General features: G+C 47.9%; 1 protein-coding gene across 3 annotated transcripts in view; it reads right to left on the minus strand.

The window, feature by feature from the left end:
• TRIM37 (tripartite motif containing 37) overlaps positions 1-13,141 on the minus strand; it is a 1,106,152-nt gene that overhangs the window by 856,153 nt on the left and 236,858 nt on the right. The gene's annotated exons all lie outside the window — the stretch shown is intronic.

A 13,141-nucleotide genomic window follows, 5' to 3' on the forward strand; every position in this document is an offset into this window, starting at 1 on the left:
TTTAGTACAAATAGCTCACTGTAGTGAGTCATACCAGTAGTCACAAGTATTTCTCTTTTCAGGCTCATCGCATATCTAGGCTGGCGTGCTACTGTGCTGAGAAAGTTTGCTCACCAAAAAACAGTTTTACATTATGAAGACTAAACACAGGCCTTGCCCAGCAAATGGGTTTCAAATCGTTTGTCCCGAATATAGGAAGATTGCCAATCAGTTCCTCAGAAAATAGAAAGGCAGGTGAGTCTGAGGAAAGAGTGAATATTAAGGGCGGTGCAAGAGTAACTGTAAAGACAGACGTGTAGTTAATGGCATGCCTACTACAGTTCATTCAGAGACATGGGACATTTATAACTTATCCTCCATTGAGCAGCACCATTGAAAATAAAGTCATTGTCTCTGATAAGGTGTTTAAATGCTATTTACCATCCAATCATTCACTGCACACATATTCAACTGTGGCCTTATTTGCCAGAAACCGCAGTAACCTAGGAGACATGTTCCCACAGGCAAGCACAAGATCTTACAAGAGGTTCAAGAGAGTGGCAGGTATGCAGGTATTGGCGCTGATTTTTATGTTAAATGGAGGGTGCCAGAGAACGCAGGAAAATAAAGGAGCAGACAGACAGAGAATAACTATCGGAGGAGAAAGTAAGATGGTCTGACGTCTCCCAGTCACACTTTGTTACTGTAAACACACTGTTTTCTACAGTCACTGTTGACCATGTACACTCTAAAATTAACATTATTTCTTTGGTATCGCCTTTAAATCTATACCTTCCTAAGTGTTATAAATCACTCTCATCCCTTGTGACATCACGTGTCAAGCCATCATTTGAACAAGTAAAAAGCGAAAGTCACTTCTTAAATAAAGAAACCAAACTCAGATCCCCTCCAATAATTATTCTGTTACTTTATCACCATTCCTGGATAAAACCTCTGAACATTTTGTTAAATTCACAAAATTGAGGTAAATATTATCCTGGACTGTGCTCAGTCCGGTTTTCTTGTCTCTTATAGCCCTGAAACCATCCTGGTCTTAGTAGGAGACCATATTTGCAAGATCCTAGATAAAATAGTGCCATTGCTATAATCTCACTGGAAGTATCCATTGTGTTCAACACAATGTCCCATTCCATACAGATTCCACAATTAAAGGTGCCCTTGATTGGATGAACTCTTTTCTTTCAGACTGTGTCCAGAAGGCATCTCCAAAGGCACGGCCGTCCACCCATGGACCGTGCCCAGCGCCGGGACCCCTGGCTCCCCACCATAAGCCGGCACACTGCCGAGGAGCCCCTGGCCCTGGACACTGCAACAAAAGCTGCTTCGCGTCCTCCCTGCGATCAACCAAATGACCCTTCATCTGCTGCCACTTCACCTGCCACAGAGGACCTCCTGCCCACACCTGACCCCACACAGTGCCCGATCAGATGACAACGAATAACCCAGAACCACTCCACTGCATCCTGCTCATAGTCTGCTCCTTCTGCAAACATGCCACAGAAATCTGGGCTACAATCGCCACCCTCTCCCAGGACGTTGACTACATCACCAAAATGTGGCTCAACCCCTGTTCGAACCCCGACATCACCACCACCAGCCCCGACGGTTATAAACTTATTCAACGAGACCGCACCAACACATGGAATGAGCATCGCCATCATCTTCAGGGAAGCCGCCCATTCATAGAACACCTCAATTTCCATCTACAGACCAAAGCCAAGACCACGATAAGAGGCACTCTCGCCTATAGGCCCCCATCCAGATTTCTGCAACACCATCTCCAACACCATCTCCAACCTCATCGCCCCTTAGCCATCAACTCCCAACACTACATCCTACTCAGCGACCTCAATTGCCACATCGACAACCCCAACAACGCCGACTCAATCGTCCTCATGGAAAGACTGAACAACATAAACCAACTGGTTACCATACCCACGCACAAAGCCAGACACACACTCAATGCTATCTTCACCTCTAGTGACAATCAAATTCACCTACGTCACGGAACTCTCCTTGACCAAACATGCCATCGGTTACTTCACCATCTCCAACACCCAGCACATCACCACTAAGCACCACAATGTCCCCCACCGCAGATGGGCAAGGTAACCGAGACTCAATGGACACAGGTCCTCAGCAACACACACCCCGAAACCGCAGCAGACCTTGACCAAGTCGTCCAGAACCTCTCCTCCTGTATTATAAGGTGCGCTGAAAGAGTTGCCCCGTTGAAACCAGTAAAAGCCAACAAAACCTCTAAACAAGCCAGTTGGTATACCCCAGAGCTAAGAACCAACAAGTGCAGTTGTCACTGACTCGAGAAGATATGGTGCACCACCAAGAACCCTCCGACTGATCCACTCACAAAGCAGCCCTCAGCAACTACAAACGGCACCTTAAGGAAGCCAAGAGAGCCGTCGTAACTGCCAACACTGATACCGCGGCCGACCACAGGAAGGAACTCTTCAAAATAGTCAAGCAATTCTCCAACCAGACAGCCTCAGAGAACACCATCCACCCTTCCCAAGAACTTTGCGACACACTCTGACTACTTCCACAGCAAAATCATCACCATCTACAACAACTTCGACCCCCCCCCCCAACCCACCTAGCTCAGCATCACCAACCTCACCTCCCCCCGCGAACCGCAGCGAACGATCACCATCTGGTAGCCACTTACCACTCAAACCACCACAGCCAGCATGTCGTCCATCTACTCAGGGGCACCCACCGACCCCTGTCCCCACCATCTTTTCAAACTCTGAACCATCCCAATCAGCCTAGAACTCACCAGCACACTCAACACCTCCATCTCCACAGCAACCTTCGAGTAAAGATAGAAACACGCAGAGGTCAGACCTCTCCTAAAGAAACCCTCTGCCGACACCAGCGACCTCAAAACTACCAGCGATTTCCATGCTCCACTACACAGCAATGGTACTCAAGAAAGCCATCAACCAACAACTTACCGAATACCTGGAACACAACCACCTCCTCAACACCTCACACTCAGGGTTCCATGTCAATCACAGCGCTGAGACCCTGCTGATCGCTATCACAGATGACATCAGAACTCTCCTTGACCGCAGAGAAACTGTGGTCCTAATCAACCTGGACCTCTCTGCTGCGTTCGACGCCATCACCAACCACACCCTCAACGACAGTCTCTACAACATTGGCATTCAGCAAAAGGCCCTCAAGTGGATCACCTCCTTCCTCACAGGATGCACACACAGCACCCGACTGCCCCCTACACCTTCGCACCCAAGGACATCATATGCAGCGTACCAAAAGGATTATCCCTAAGCCCACCCAGTTTAAACATCTACATGACCCTCCCCCCTTGCAGAAGTCGTTAGATCCCACGGCCTCAACATGATTTCCTACCCAGACAACACAACTAATCCTCTCGCTCACTGAGGACCCCTCCAACACCAAAACCAACTTCTGCAGTACCATAACCGACGATGCCAAATGGATGAGAGAGAACTTCCTCAAACTCAACTCTGACAAAACAGAAGATCTGCTCTTTGGGTATAACACAGCTGTTTGGGGCCACAGCTGGTGGCCAGCAGAACTCTGACCCACACCAACCAATCATGCACGTAACCTCTGCATCATCCTCAACGGCCAGCTGAGCATGAAACAACAAGTCAACGCAGTCGCCTCCTCCTGCTTCCACACCCTTTGCATGCTCCAACAAAACTTTCGATAGATCCCAATCAACACCAGAAAGACAGTCACACATGCCCTGGTCACCAGCCGCCTAGACTACGGCAACGCACTCTGGAATCTCCACCTAGCTCCTCGAAAGCCTCCAAACTATACTGAACGCCGCTGCCAGACTCATCCTAGACCTCCACAAACAAACCTGCATCTCTCTATACCTCAGAAACCTTCAATGGTTCCCCATCCAGAAGAGATGCCAGTACTAGATCCTCATACACGCCTACAAAGCTCTTCACAACCAAGGACCATCCTATATCAAACACAGACTGATCTTCCATCTGCCCTCAAAGCACCTGTGCTCCACCTCATAAGGGCGGCTACTTCTGCTACATCAAATCCAAGACCTGCCCCTCCACCTCCGAACAGCACCCTCCCTGGCAAACTTAAGAAAGATGACCTGGCTTTTCTATGGATACACGGCACCCTCAGTGCCCAGATACTCTTAGGGGTGATAGTGTTGAGCTTTACAAATGCTGATTGATTGAAATCCTTTACATCAGAGTTTAAAAAGCAGAGTACCTCAAGGGTCGGCTTGGAATCCTACTCTGTTAAATATCTATGTTGCTCCTAAGACCTTATGAGATTAACTTTTTTCCTATGCAGATGGTATGCATCCCAGTCTACCTGGACGGCTTTGAAAAGGATGATCAGCATAGTCTTAGAGAATGCTTGCTTTCAATCAAAATCTGGAGGACCATGAATTCCCTAGATCTTAATGCAGATAAAACAGAGCTACTGCTATTTGAAAACACCTCTTCCCCCACACAAACAGTATTTTTAGAATTGACCTGGCATTTGTCAAAAATAACATAGTACTATTGGCAATTTTAAACTATACTACTGGGCGGCGTTTTCAGGACGCCTACGAAGTCTTTTGCTAACTAAGAACCAACACTTTTGCGTCCATCTTGCACTTGGATCAGATAGTAATATGTTTTTGTATAAAAATCAATGACTATTTCAAGACAGTACGATTTAAGACTATCAGGGATATAACACATATATGGTGCAAAATCTGATGCTACGGCTCTCTGTTTCCTTATGACTAACTTTAACCTTAACCTCCCTCTGTGGGGTAACCCAATGCTCCCAGCAGTATTTCACAACATAGCCGGCAGACTATGGAGCTGAGCGGCTTGGGCAAGTGTATGATCTTAATGGATTACGAACATTTGCTAATCTACAAACCTCGTATGAACTTCCGCAACAACTATTTCATAAATATTTACAGATTAGAGACTATTTTTTAAGACAACAAAGTATAAAAATACCGGAGAGCCCTTCAATTAATCAATCAATCATAGCATTTATAAAGCGCACTACATACCCGTGAGGGTCTCAAGGCGCTTGGGGGCAGGGGGGGGGGGGTGTGTGTGAGGGAAGGCTGCTACTGTTCGAAGAGCCAGGTCTTGAGAAATCTCCTGAAGGTTAGGAGGTCTTCGGTCTTCGGATGGGGAGGGGGTTTCATGTCTTGGCAGCAAGGTGGGAGAATGATCTGCCGCCGGCGGTCACTCTTCGGATGCAAGCGAGGGTGGCGAGGGCGTGGTCTGCGGAGAGGAGCTGGCGGGTGGGGGTGTAGAGGCTGAGTCGGCTGTTGAGGCACGCTGGTCCGGAGTTGTAGAGTGCCTTGTGTGCGTGGGTGAGGAGCTTGAAGGTTATCCTCTTGTTGATGGGGAGCCAGTGCAGGTCTCTCAATTGGGGTGTGATGTGGCTGCGGCGAGGGATGTCGAGGATTAGGCATGCTGAGGCGTTCTGGATGCGTTGGACCCGTTTCAGGAGTTTGCCCGGGGCTCCTGCGTAGAGTGCGTTTCCGTAGTCCAGTCTACTGCTGACGAGGGACTGGGTGACAGTCCTTCTAGTTTCGGTGGAGATCCATTTGAAGATCCTGCGAAGCATGCGGAGGGTGTCGAAGCAGGAGGAGGAGACGGCGTTGACCTGCTTCGTCATGGAAAGGGTGGAGTTGAGGATGACCCCTAGGTTGCATGGTCGGTGGGTGTAGAGGGTGCTCCTAGTGCAGTCGGCCACCAGGAGCCGTCCCAGGCCGAGGGGGTGGATCCGAGGATGAGGACCTCCGTCTTGTCCGAGTCCAGCTTCAGTCAGCTGTTTCTCATCCAGTCGGCGACAGCCTTCATTCCTTCGTGGAGGTTGGTTTTGGCGGTGTGGGGGTCTTTGGTGAGGGAGCGGATCAGCTGGGTGTCGACGGCATAGGAAATGATGAGGTCGCGCCGTCGTGCGACGTGGGCGAGCGGTGTCATGTAGACGTTGAACAACGTTGGGCTGAAGGATGAGCCTTGGGGTACGCCGCAGATGATCTCGGTGGCTTCGGAGCGGAAGGGGGGGGGACGCGGACGCTCTGTGTTCTGCTGGAGAGGAAGGAGGTGGTCCAGTCCAGGGCCTTCTCTTGGATTCCGGCGTCGTGGAGGCGTGTTCGCAGTGTGCGGTGGCAAACCGTGTCAAATGTGGCTGACGGGTCCAGGAGGATGAGGGCCGCGGTTTCTCAGTTGTCAAGCAGGGTCCTGATGTAGTCGGTGGCGGCGATGAGGGCAGTTTCGGTGCTGTGGTTGCTGCGGAGCCCATACTGGGATGGGTCCAGGATGCTGTTCTCCTCGAGGAAGTTGGTCAGTTGTTTGTTGACGGCCTTTTCGATGACCTTCACCGGGAACGGGAGCAGGGAGATGGGTCGGATATTCTTGAGGTCCTTGGGGTCCGCCTTGGGTTTCTTGAGTAAGGCGTTGATCTCTGCGTGCTTCCAGCTCTCCAGAAAGGTCACAGTCTCGAAGGAGATGTTGATGGTTTTCCGGAGATGAGGTGTGATGGTGCTGCTGGCTTTGTTGAAGATGTGGTGTGGGCAGGGGTCTTCCGGGGATCCGGAGTGGATGGTGCTCATGGTCTTGATGGTGGTGTTGTCGTCATTGATGTTGGTCCAGGCGGGTGGTGGTCGTGGGAGCGGGGCTCTCTGTGGTTGCCGGGGTGGTGACGGCGTAAAAGCGGTCGTGGATGTCTGCGATCTTGCGATGGAAGAAGGTGGCCAACGAGTCACACAGGTCTTGTGACGGTGGGAGGTCATTGGTGTTGGAGCTGGGGTTGGAGAGTTCCTTCACGATGTTGAAGAGCTCTTTGCTGTTGTGTGCGTTGTTGTCTAGGCGGTCTTTGAAGGAGGTCCTTTTGGCAGATCTGATGAGGTGGTGGTGTCTGCGGGTGGCGTTCTTGTGGGCTGTGTAGCTTTCCGGTGTTCGTTCACGGATCCAGTTTTCTTTTTTTTTGTTTTCGGCAGGTTCGCTTGGAGGTCTTCGGTGAACCAGCTGGCTCTCTTGCTGGGGTGGGTGTTGGAGGGCTTCTTGAGCGGGGCGAGGGTGTTGGCGCAGTCGTCGATCCACTGTCTGAGGCTACGGGCTGCGGCGTCGGGGTCGGTCAGGTCTGCGTGTGGGTTCTGGGCGAGGGTGGTGGTTAGTTGGTCTTCAGTGATTTTGCTCCAGCGGCGGCGAGGCATCTGCTGGGTGCGGTGGTGTGTGGTGGGTTTCCGGAAGGTGAAGTGGATGCAGCAGTGGTCGGTCCAGTGGAGTTCGGTGGTGCGGTTGAAGAAGACGTGGGAGCTTGCTGAGAAGATGGGGTCAAACGTGTGGCCGGCGGAGTGGGTGGGTGTTGTGACGAGTTGTCTGAGTCCGAGGTTGGCGAGGTTGTCGATCAGGGTGGAAGAGTTGGAGTCGTTGTTGTCCTTGAGGTGGAAGTTCAGGTCCCCGAGGAGGATGTAGTCCGTGGAAGCGAGGGCGTGTGCGCTGATGTAGTCGCCGATGGAGTCGCTGAAGTGCGGTCGGGGACCTGGGGGTCTGTAGACGAGGGTGCCTCTGAGGGTGGTGTTGGGGTCGGTGTGGATCTGGAAGTGAAGGTGTTCAGCGGTGCCGAGGGTGTCATCGGAGGCTTTTGAGATTTTGAGGGTGTTTCTGTGAACTATGGCAATTCCTCCTCCTACTCCGTTGGTGCGATCCTTGCGGGTGATTTTGTAGCCTTCCGGGATGGTTATGGCGATGTCTGGTACAGAGGAGGAGTTCAGCCAGGTCTCCGTCAGGAAGGCGAGGTCTGGGTCATTGGTGTCGAGTAGGTCCCAGAGTTCGACGGCGTGTTTGCGGGCGGAGCAGGTGTTGAGCAGGATGCATCTGAGGAAGTTGGGTTCTTCGGTAGGTGGGTTGGCGGGCCGGATGCTGGTGAAGCTGCAGTTCCGGCAAGAGAAGGGTCCTTGGGTGCGCCTCGGGGTGGCCAGGCAGCAGGTGCGTGATCGTCCGGTGTTGAGTGCGTGGAGGGTGCTGGAGTCGTAGCTGATGCGGGCGACGTGGCGTTTGCGGGGGCCAAGGGTCCTGGCGCTGGGCGCGGTCCCGGCCTCCATATGAGGGGATGAGGGAGGGAGGAGCAGCTGGGAGGCGGGGGCCGGGCGCGGGGGATACAGAAGGCAAAGTGGGGGGCACAATAAAATACAATAATGCTAATACAGTCCCCAGAGGGGAGAAGAACAACACAAAGATGCTAACACAGTAATTAAGAAGACGGCACAGAGAGAGGAATCTAACAGTCAGAGAAAACGGGTACAAACCAATTTGAGCGGCAGCAGCGGGATCACTGCCTGGTGACATGACTTACTGACATGATTATACGGCAGGTCTAAGAAATCACTAATTAGTACAATGCATTCGCAGCTCTGTCAATACAGGACGGATGATAGCCAGGGGCTTGCTACTAAATGGTGTCAAACTTTAGGTGTAGATGTTGCTTCTATAGCCTTAACTCCTACATTAGACACTCTGGATGGCACAGTACACTCTATTAGCTTAAAACTGCAGCAATTTCACACTATTTGCATGTTATACTATACCTCCAATAGAATCTGGAAATGGGCCCAAATTGGACGAGGAGATAGGGAAGAATGGCGCCTCTGACCAAAATGTGGAGTGGTGGCAGGAAATATCTTACATATGTTTAGAACCTGTCCCAAGCTTGAAATATTCTGGAATTATTTCATGCAAATTACCAACAATCGCCTGGGTTGGATTTCTCACCCAAAGAAAAAGATATTATGAAAGGTTACAAGGTGAAAGCTAATGGTGGCTTAAGGTCTTTCTTTTCAGAGGAGTATGCTCACTACAGAAATTTGATCACATATGGAATAGATTTGCTTGAATTACATGACTGGTTAGGAGCTAGATAGCTCTTCCCTCGCTCTCTTTTCTCTTTCTAGCCCTATCCCCTTTTACTTTCTAATAGCATATGTATTGATTCTTACTATGTGCTACGTAGTATCGGATGGAAATACTTATGTTTCTTTACTCTGTGTACTCTGAAAAATGGTAAAAATCGTGAAAATTGTAAAAAGACTATAAGGAATGCTTCCATTTGATAAAACAATAAAAATATATATTATTGTTTTTATAAAACACACCTCTTTATGGTCCCTTTGCAGAATGCCAGATGAGTTAGGATTCCCACCAGCCCCTGCAGAATCTGTAAAAGCCTTGAGATAACATGATCATATTGGCAAATTGTCGTCAAGTTGCTTCCTTATGTTGCATACACTGGGAAAGAGGCTACCCATCCTGCTAGTAACTAATAGGAAGTCTGTGGTCCAGGCTACTGTAAGCTTGGGACCAGATAACTGAAAGACACTTTCTGCATATTTTGTCTTTAAAGTGTGCACATACATCAGGAGAGCCAAAGTTCCTACACTGGCTTCCAATGAAAAGCCATTGCTATTAAATGCATTATGGAGTACAACAGTGCTTCTTAACCTTTTGACTTCTGTGTACCCCCACTTAAACATTACTGGGAAACCGAGGACCCCCACTGAAACATTACTGGAATCTGAGGGCCCTCACTCTAGTCGCTGCTGGAAGATGGGGACCCCAGTATAAGCATTTTTGATTATTTTGATGATTGAACATCCAAACAATACATAAAAAATACAGAATCAAGCATTCATCAAAAAACTAGATAAAGGAATAAGCATTTTTTTTTTAAATTAATTTTAATGGGAAAGCTGGAGCTTTTTTACATGCAATTTAGGCCACTCATGCTCCACGCTATATTATGTTTGATGCAGTTGCACTGCTCCTACTAATGAGTCTGAGGATACTAACTTAATTTATATCCTCCTATTTTAAATTCCTAAACATTTACAGGATGTTTTAAAATATTAAACTTTAATTTTTGCTTCTTAATTTATATACACTTTATTAATTGGTCAATAATATTTAATTCTCTAAGGAGTCACAGACCTCCACTCCCAGAGTACAAGTAGGCTTTTTGGACCTCCAGGGACCCTCGGAACACAGGTTAAGATCTACTACTGTAGAACAATCTACCTTCCACTAGCCAGATCTATTATCTGCAAGGTATTCTTAAAGCCTTATGTTCTGCAAGATCTTGGAGGTCCCAATAGGCTTGTTGTTCCTCGTTTTTCCAAGTCCCGCTATGAGGGACATGCACTTTCGGTTTGCACAGCAAAGGCTAAGAATTCACAACCCTCTGAGCTCAGAACTATTTCACATCTTGTCGGTTTTCAGAAACATAACTTTAAAATTGTATGCACGTTGTTCTGACTTTCATGGGAACTCTTTGCTTTCAGTGTCAGGATGCACTATTGGTAGCTGGTTGCTCTGCAATGATAATGTTTGCGAGTCATCGCAACATTTAAGGAAGAGGGTAGCAAACTGAAAGTGCTGCAAAAAGAATGGCGACTGTCTGGAGGAAATCTAAAAACAAAAGGAGGTGAGAGCCACAGCAGTGGCACAGTTGCAAGACATTGAGGACTAAGTGGGATTCAGGCTGTGGGAAATTCCTCTTGACAAGTTTGCGCGGGGGAAGAGTAAGGAGAGGAATGAAGAGAAAGGGGAAACAATAAAAAACACGGTGGCACACCGCAACCATGAAAAGCTGTGCAATTTGAGAAGTAAAGGAGATGTTCCAACAAATATTTATAAAGCGAAAGACAAATGGGATGACAACTTAACAGGACAAGGACAAACAAAAAAGGCATGACAAGCAACATATATGCCCATGGTAGGACCCTGATGGCCAAGAAATTTAAGTTCCATGATGCCTAACATAAGATGCATCCAGAGAAACCTTATTAAGTGATGAAAGGGGGGATCCCTCCACTGCCCCCAGCTTAAGCACCTAGACCCAGATGAAGCAGGGTAAAGCAAATTATTGCAACGCTCCAATTTCCATGACTAAGAACAAAATGATAAAAGCAGCAACAGAAAAATGTAACAGAGGAAGGAACAGTCTAAGAACCATCCACAGCCCCAGCCCAGCTTTTCACAAGTATCAAGTTAGAATGGCAAAGCGCTTTTTGGATACAGCAGTTGAAGTCTCTCCTTTTCTATAGAAAGGTGAGGCAGAGCGTAAAAAGTAGACCGAGTAACGGACTGATCGAGATGGAAAGGAGTGACCATCTTTGGTAGGAAGGATGCTCTAGTTCGAAGAATCAGCTTGTCTAGGTAGAAGACAAGGTATGGAGGATGTTATCGGAACTAAGAATGCCGTTTTGACAGTCAAAAGTGTGAGTGGAGTTGAGAAGCAGTACAAATGGAGCAGACATTAGAAAAGTGATAACATGGTTGAGGTCCCATTGGGGCACAATAAAAGGAGCTAGTGGGATTATGTTCTGGAGACGTTTTAGAAACCTGTTCTTCCAGCGCCCTTTGGTCCAAGCAACCGGGACCTATTTAAAAGACACCAAAGTGGTTCTACGACTACTCCAAGACATAACTGTCGACCCAGACAAAGACCTCCTCATGGGGCTTGATGTGTAGAGTCTTTATACAAGTCTTCCCCATGAGGAGACATTGACCATAATTGAGGAAATCCTCTTCTCCATCGAATGGGAGAATCAAACGCCACGCAATGTAGTGATGGAATGTGTGTATCTGGCACTCACAAAGAACTTCTTCCTGTATGAGAATACATTCTATTTACAGAAGCATGGGACCAGCATGGGGAGCACTTTTGCACCCAGCATAGCTGGTCTCTATGTGCACCATCTGAAGACAAAAAAGATCCTGGATCCCAGCAACCCGTTCTTTCAACATATAATGACTTGGAAACGGTACATCGACGACGTATTGGTGATATGGGAAGGTGACATTCCATCCACAGAAGCCTTCATGGTCTGGCTTAACCAACAGAATACTTTCCTCAAATTCACAAATACAACTTCACGGGAAAACCTGGTCTTTCTGGATCTGAATATATATCTGGATGATCTGTGTCACTACGTTCAACACCCACTCGAAACAGGTATCTAAAATTGTCAATAAACATTGGAGACTCTTAAATTGTTGTAAACTCAACCTCCCGAAACCCATGTTCGCACATAAGAGGAAGGAATTTGAAGGACATGCTTGTCCACACAAGACCACGAACAGGACTACAAAAGACACCTGAGGGATGACTCCTTCCACCCGTACAAGGTCACCACTCCTGCGGAAACTGCAGCACGTGACACCTAACCAGGAGGAGTAGACACAGAAGATTCAGGAATGGTACAGAGTGGGAACAGAGAAGTTTCACCAATTGCAACAACAAGAATGTAGATTATATGATCACCTGCCCATGCGGCCTAGAATATATAGGCATGACGACAAGACCAGTCAAGTTTCGCATCGGGGAACATAGGAGTAACGTTCGTTGCAAGAAGAGTACAACCAAGATGTCATCACACTATCTGACCACTGAACATAATGTGGATGATTTAAAATGGACAACCATTGAACAACTTAATAACGACAATTGTCTTTTTGAGAAGGAACAGCGGTGGGTGTTCCATTTGGGGACACACATCAATGGTCTCAATGATGATATACCTTGGAGTCAATTCACCTGAACCTCCATGTAAATATTCTGAAACCATGAGTGGAGAGAATAATATAGAACCATCAGAGCGATAGCACCCACTACGCAGCTTTTTGACAACCTACAGGGGCTCAGTTCTGTGTCCCCTTGTGTTGTCCCTATTGGGGTATTTCACCAATTTACCTTTCACCAACTGTGGGGCAAGGGAGACACTAAGGAGATTATGTCCTATACCATTTAAATACACCGTATTTGAAGTGCCCATTTAGAACATGCCGTATATCATGATTCCCCTATAAGGTCATTATAGTGCTCTACATTGTCTTTCGTGTACGGTACCGGGACAGCAACGTGACTCATTTGTCTGTCTCGCATCACATAACAGAAACGGGTTCCATTTATGACCACGATAGAAAAACTCTGAATGGATTTATGTTAAATCCTATAAAAATAAATGTTAACCATCAAAGCTTGCTATTCGGGAGCGCTTTGAACGCACTCTGGACTGAACGCGATTTTTTAAGCGCATTGCACGCAGTTGCTTTGAGCGGCCTTTTAAATCTGCCTG

The sequence above is a fragment of the Triturus cristatus genome, chromosome 3_2, assembly GCF_964204655.1.
Source record: "Triturus cristatus chromosome 3_2, aTriCri1.1, whole genome shotgun sequence".
Taxonomy (NCBI): domain Eukaryota; kingdom Metazoa; phylum Chordata; class Amphibia; order Caudata; family Salamandridae; genus Triturus; species Triturus cristatus.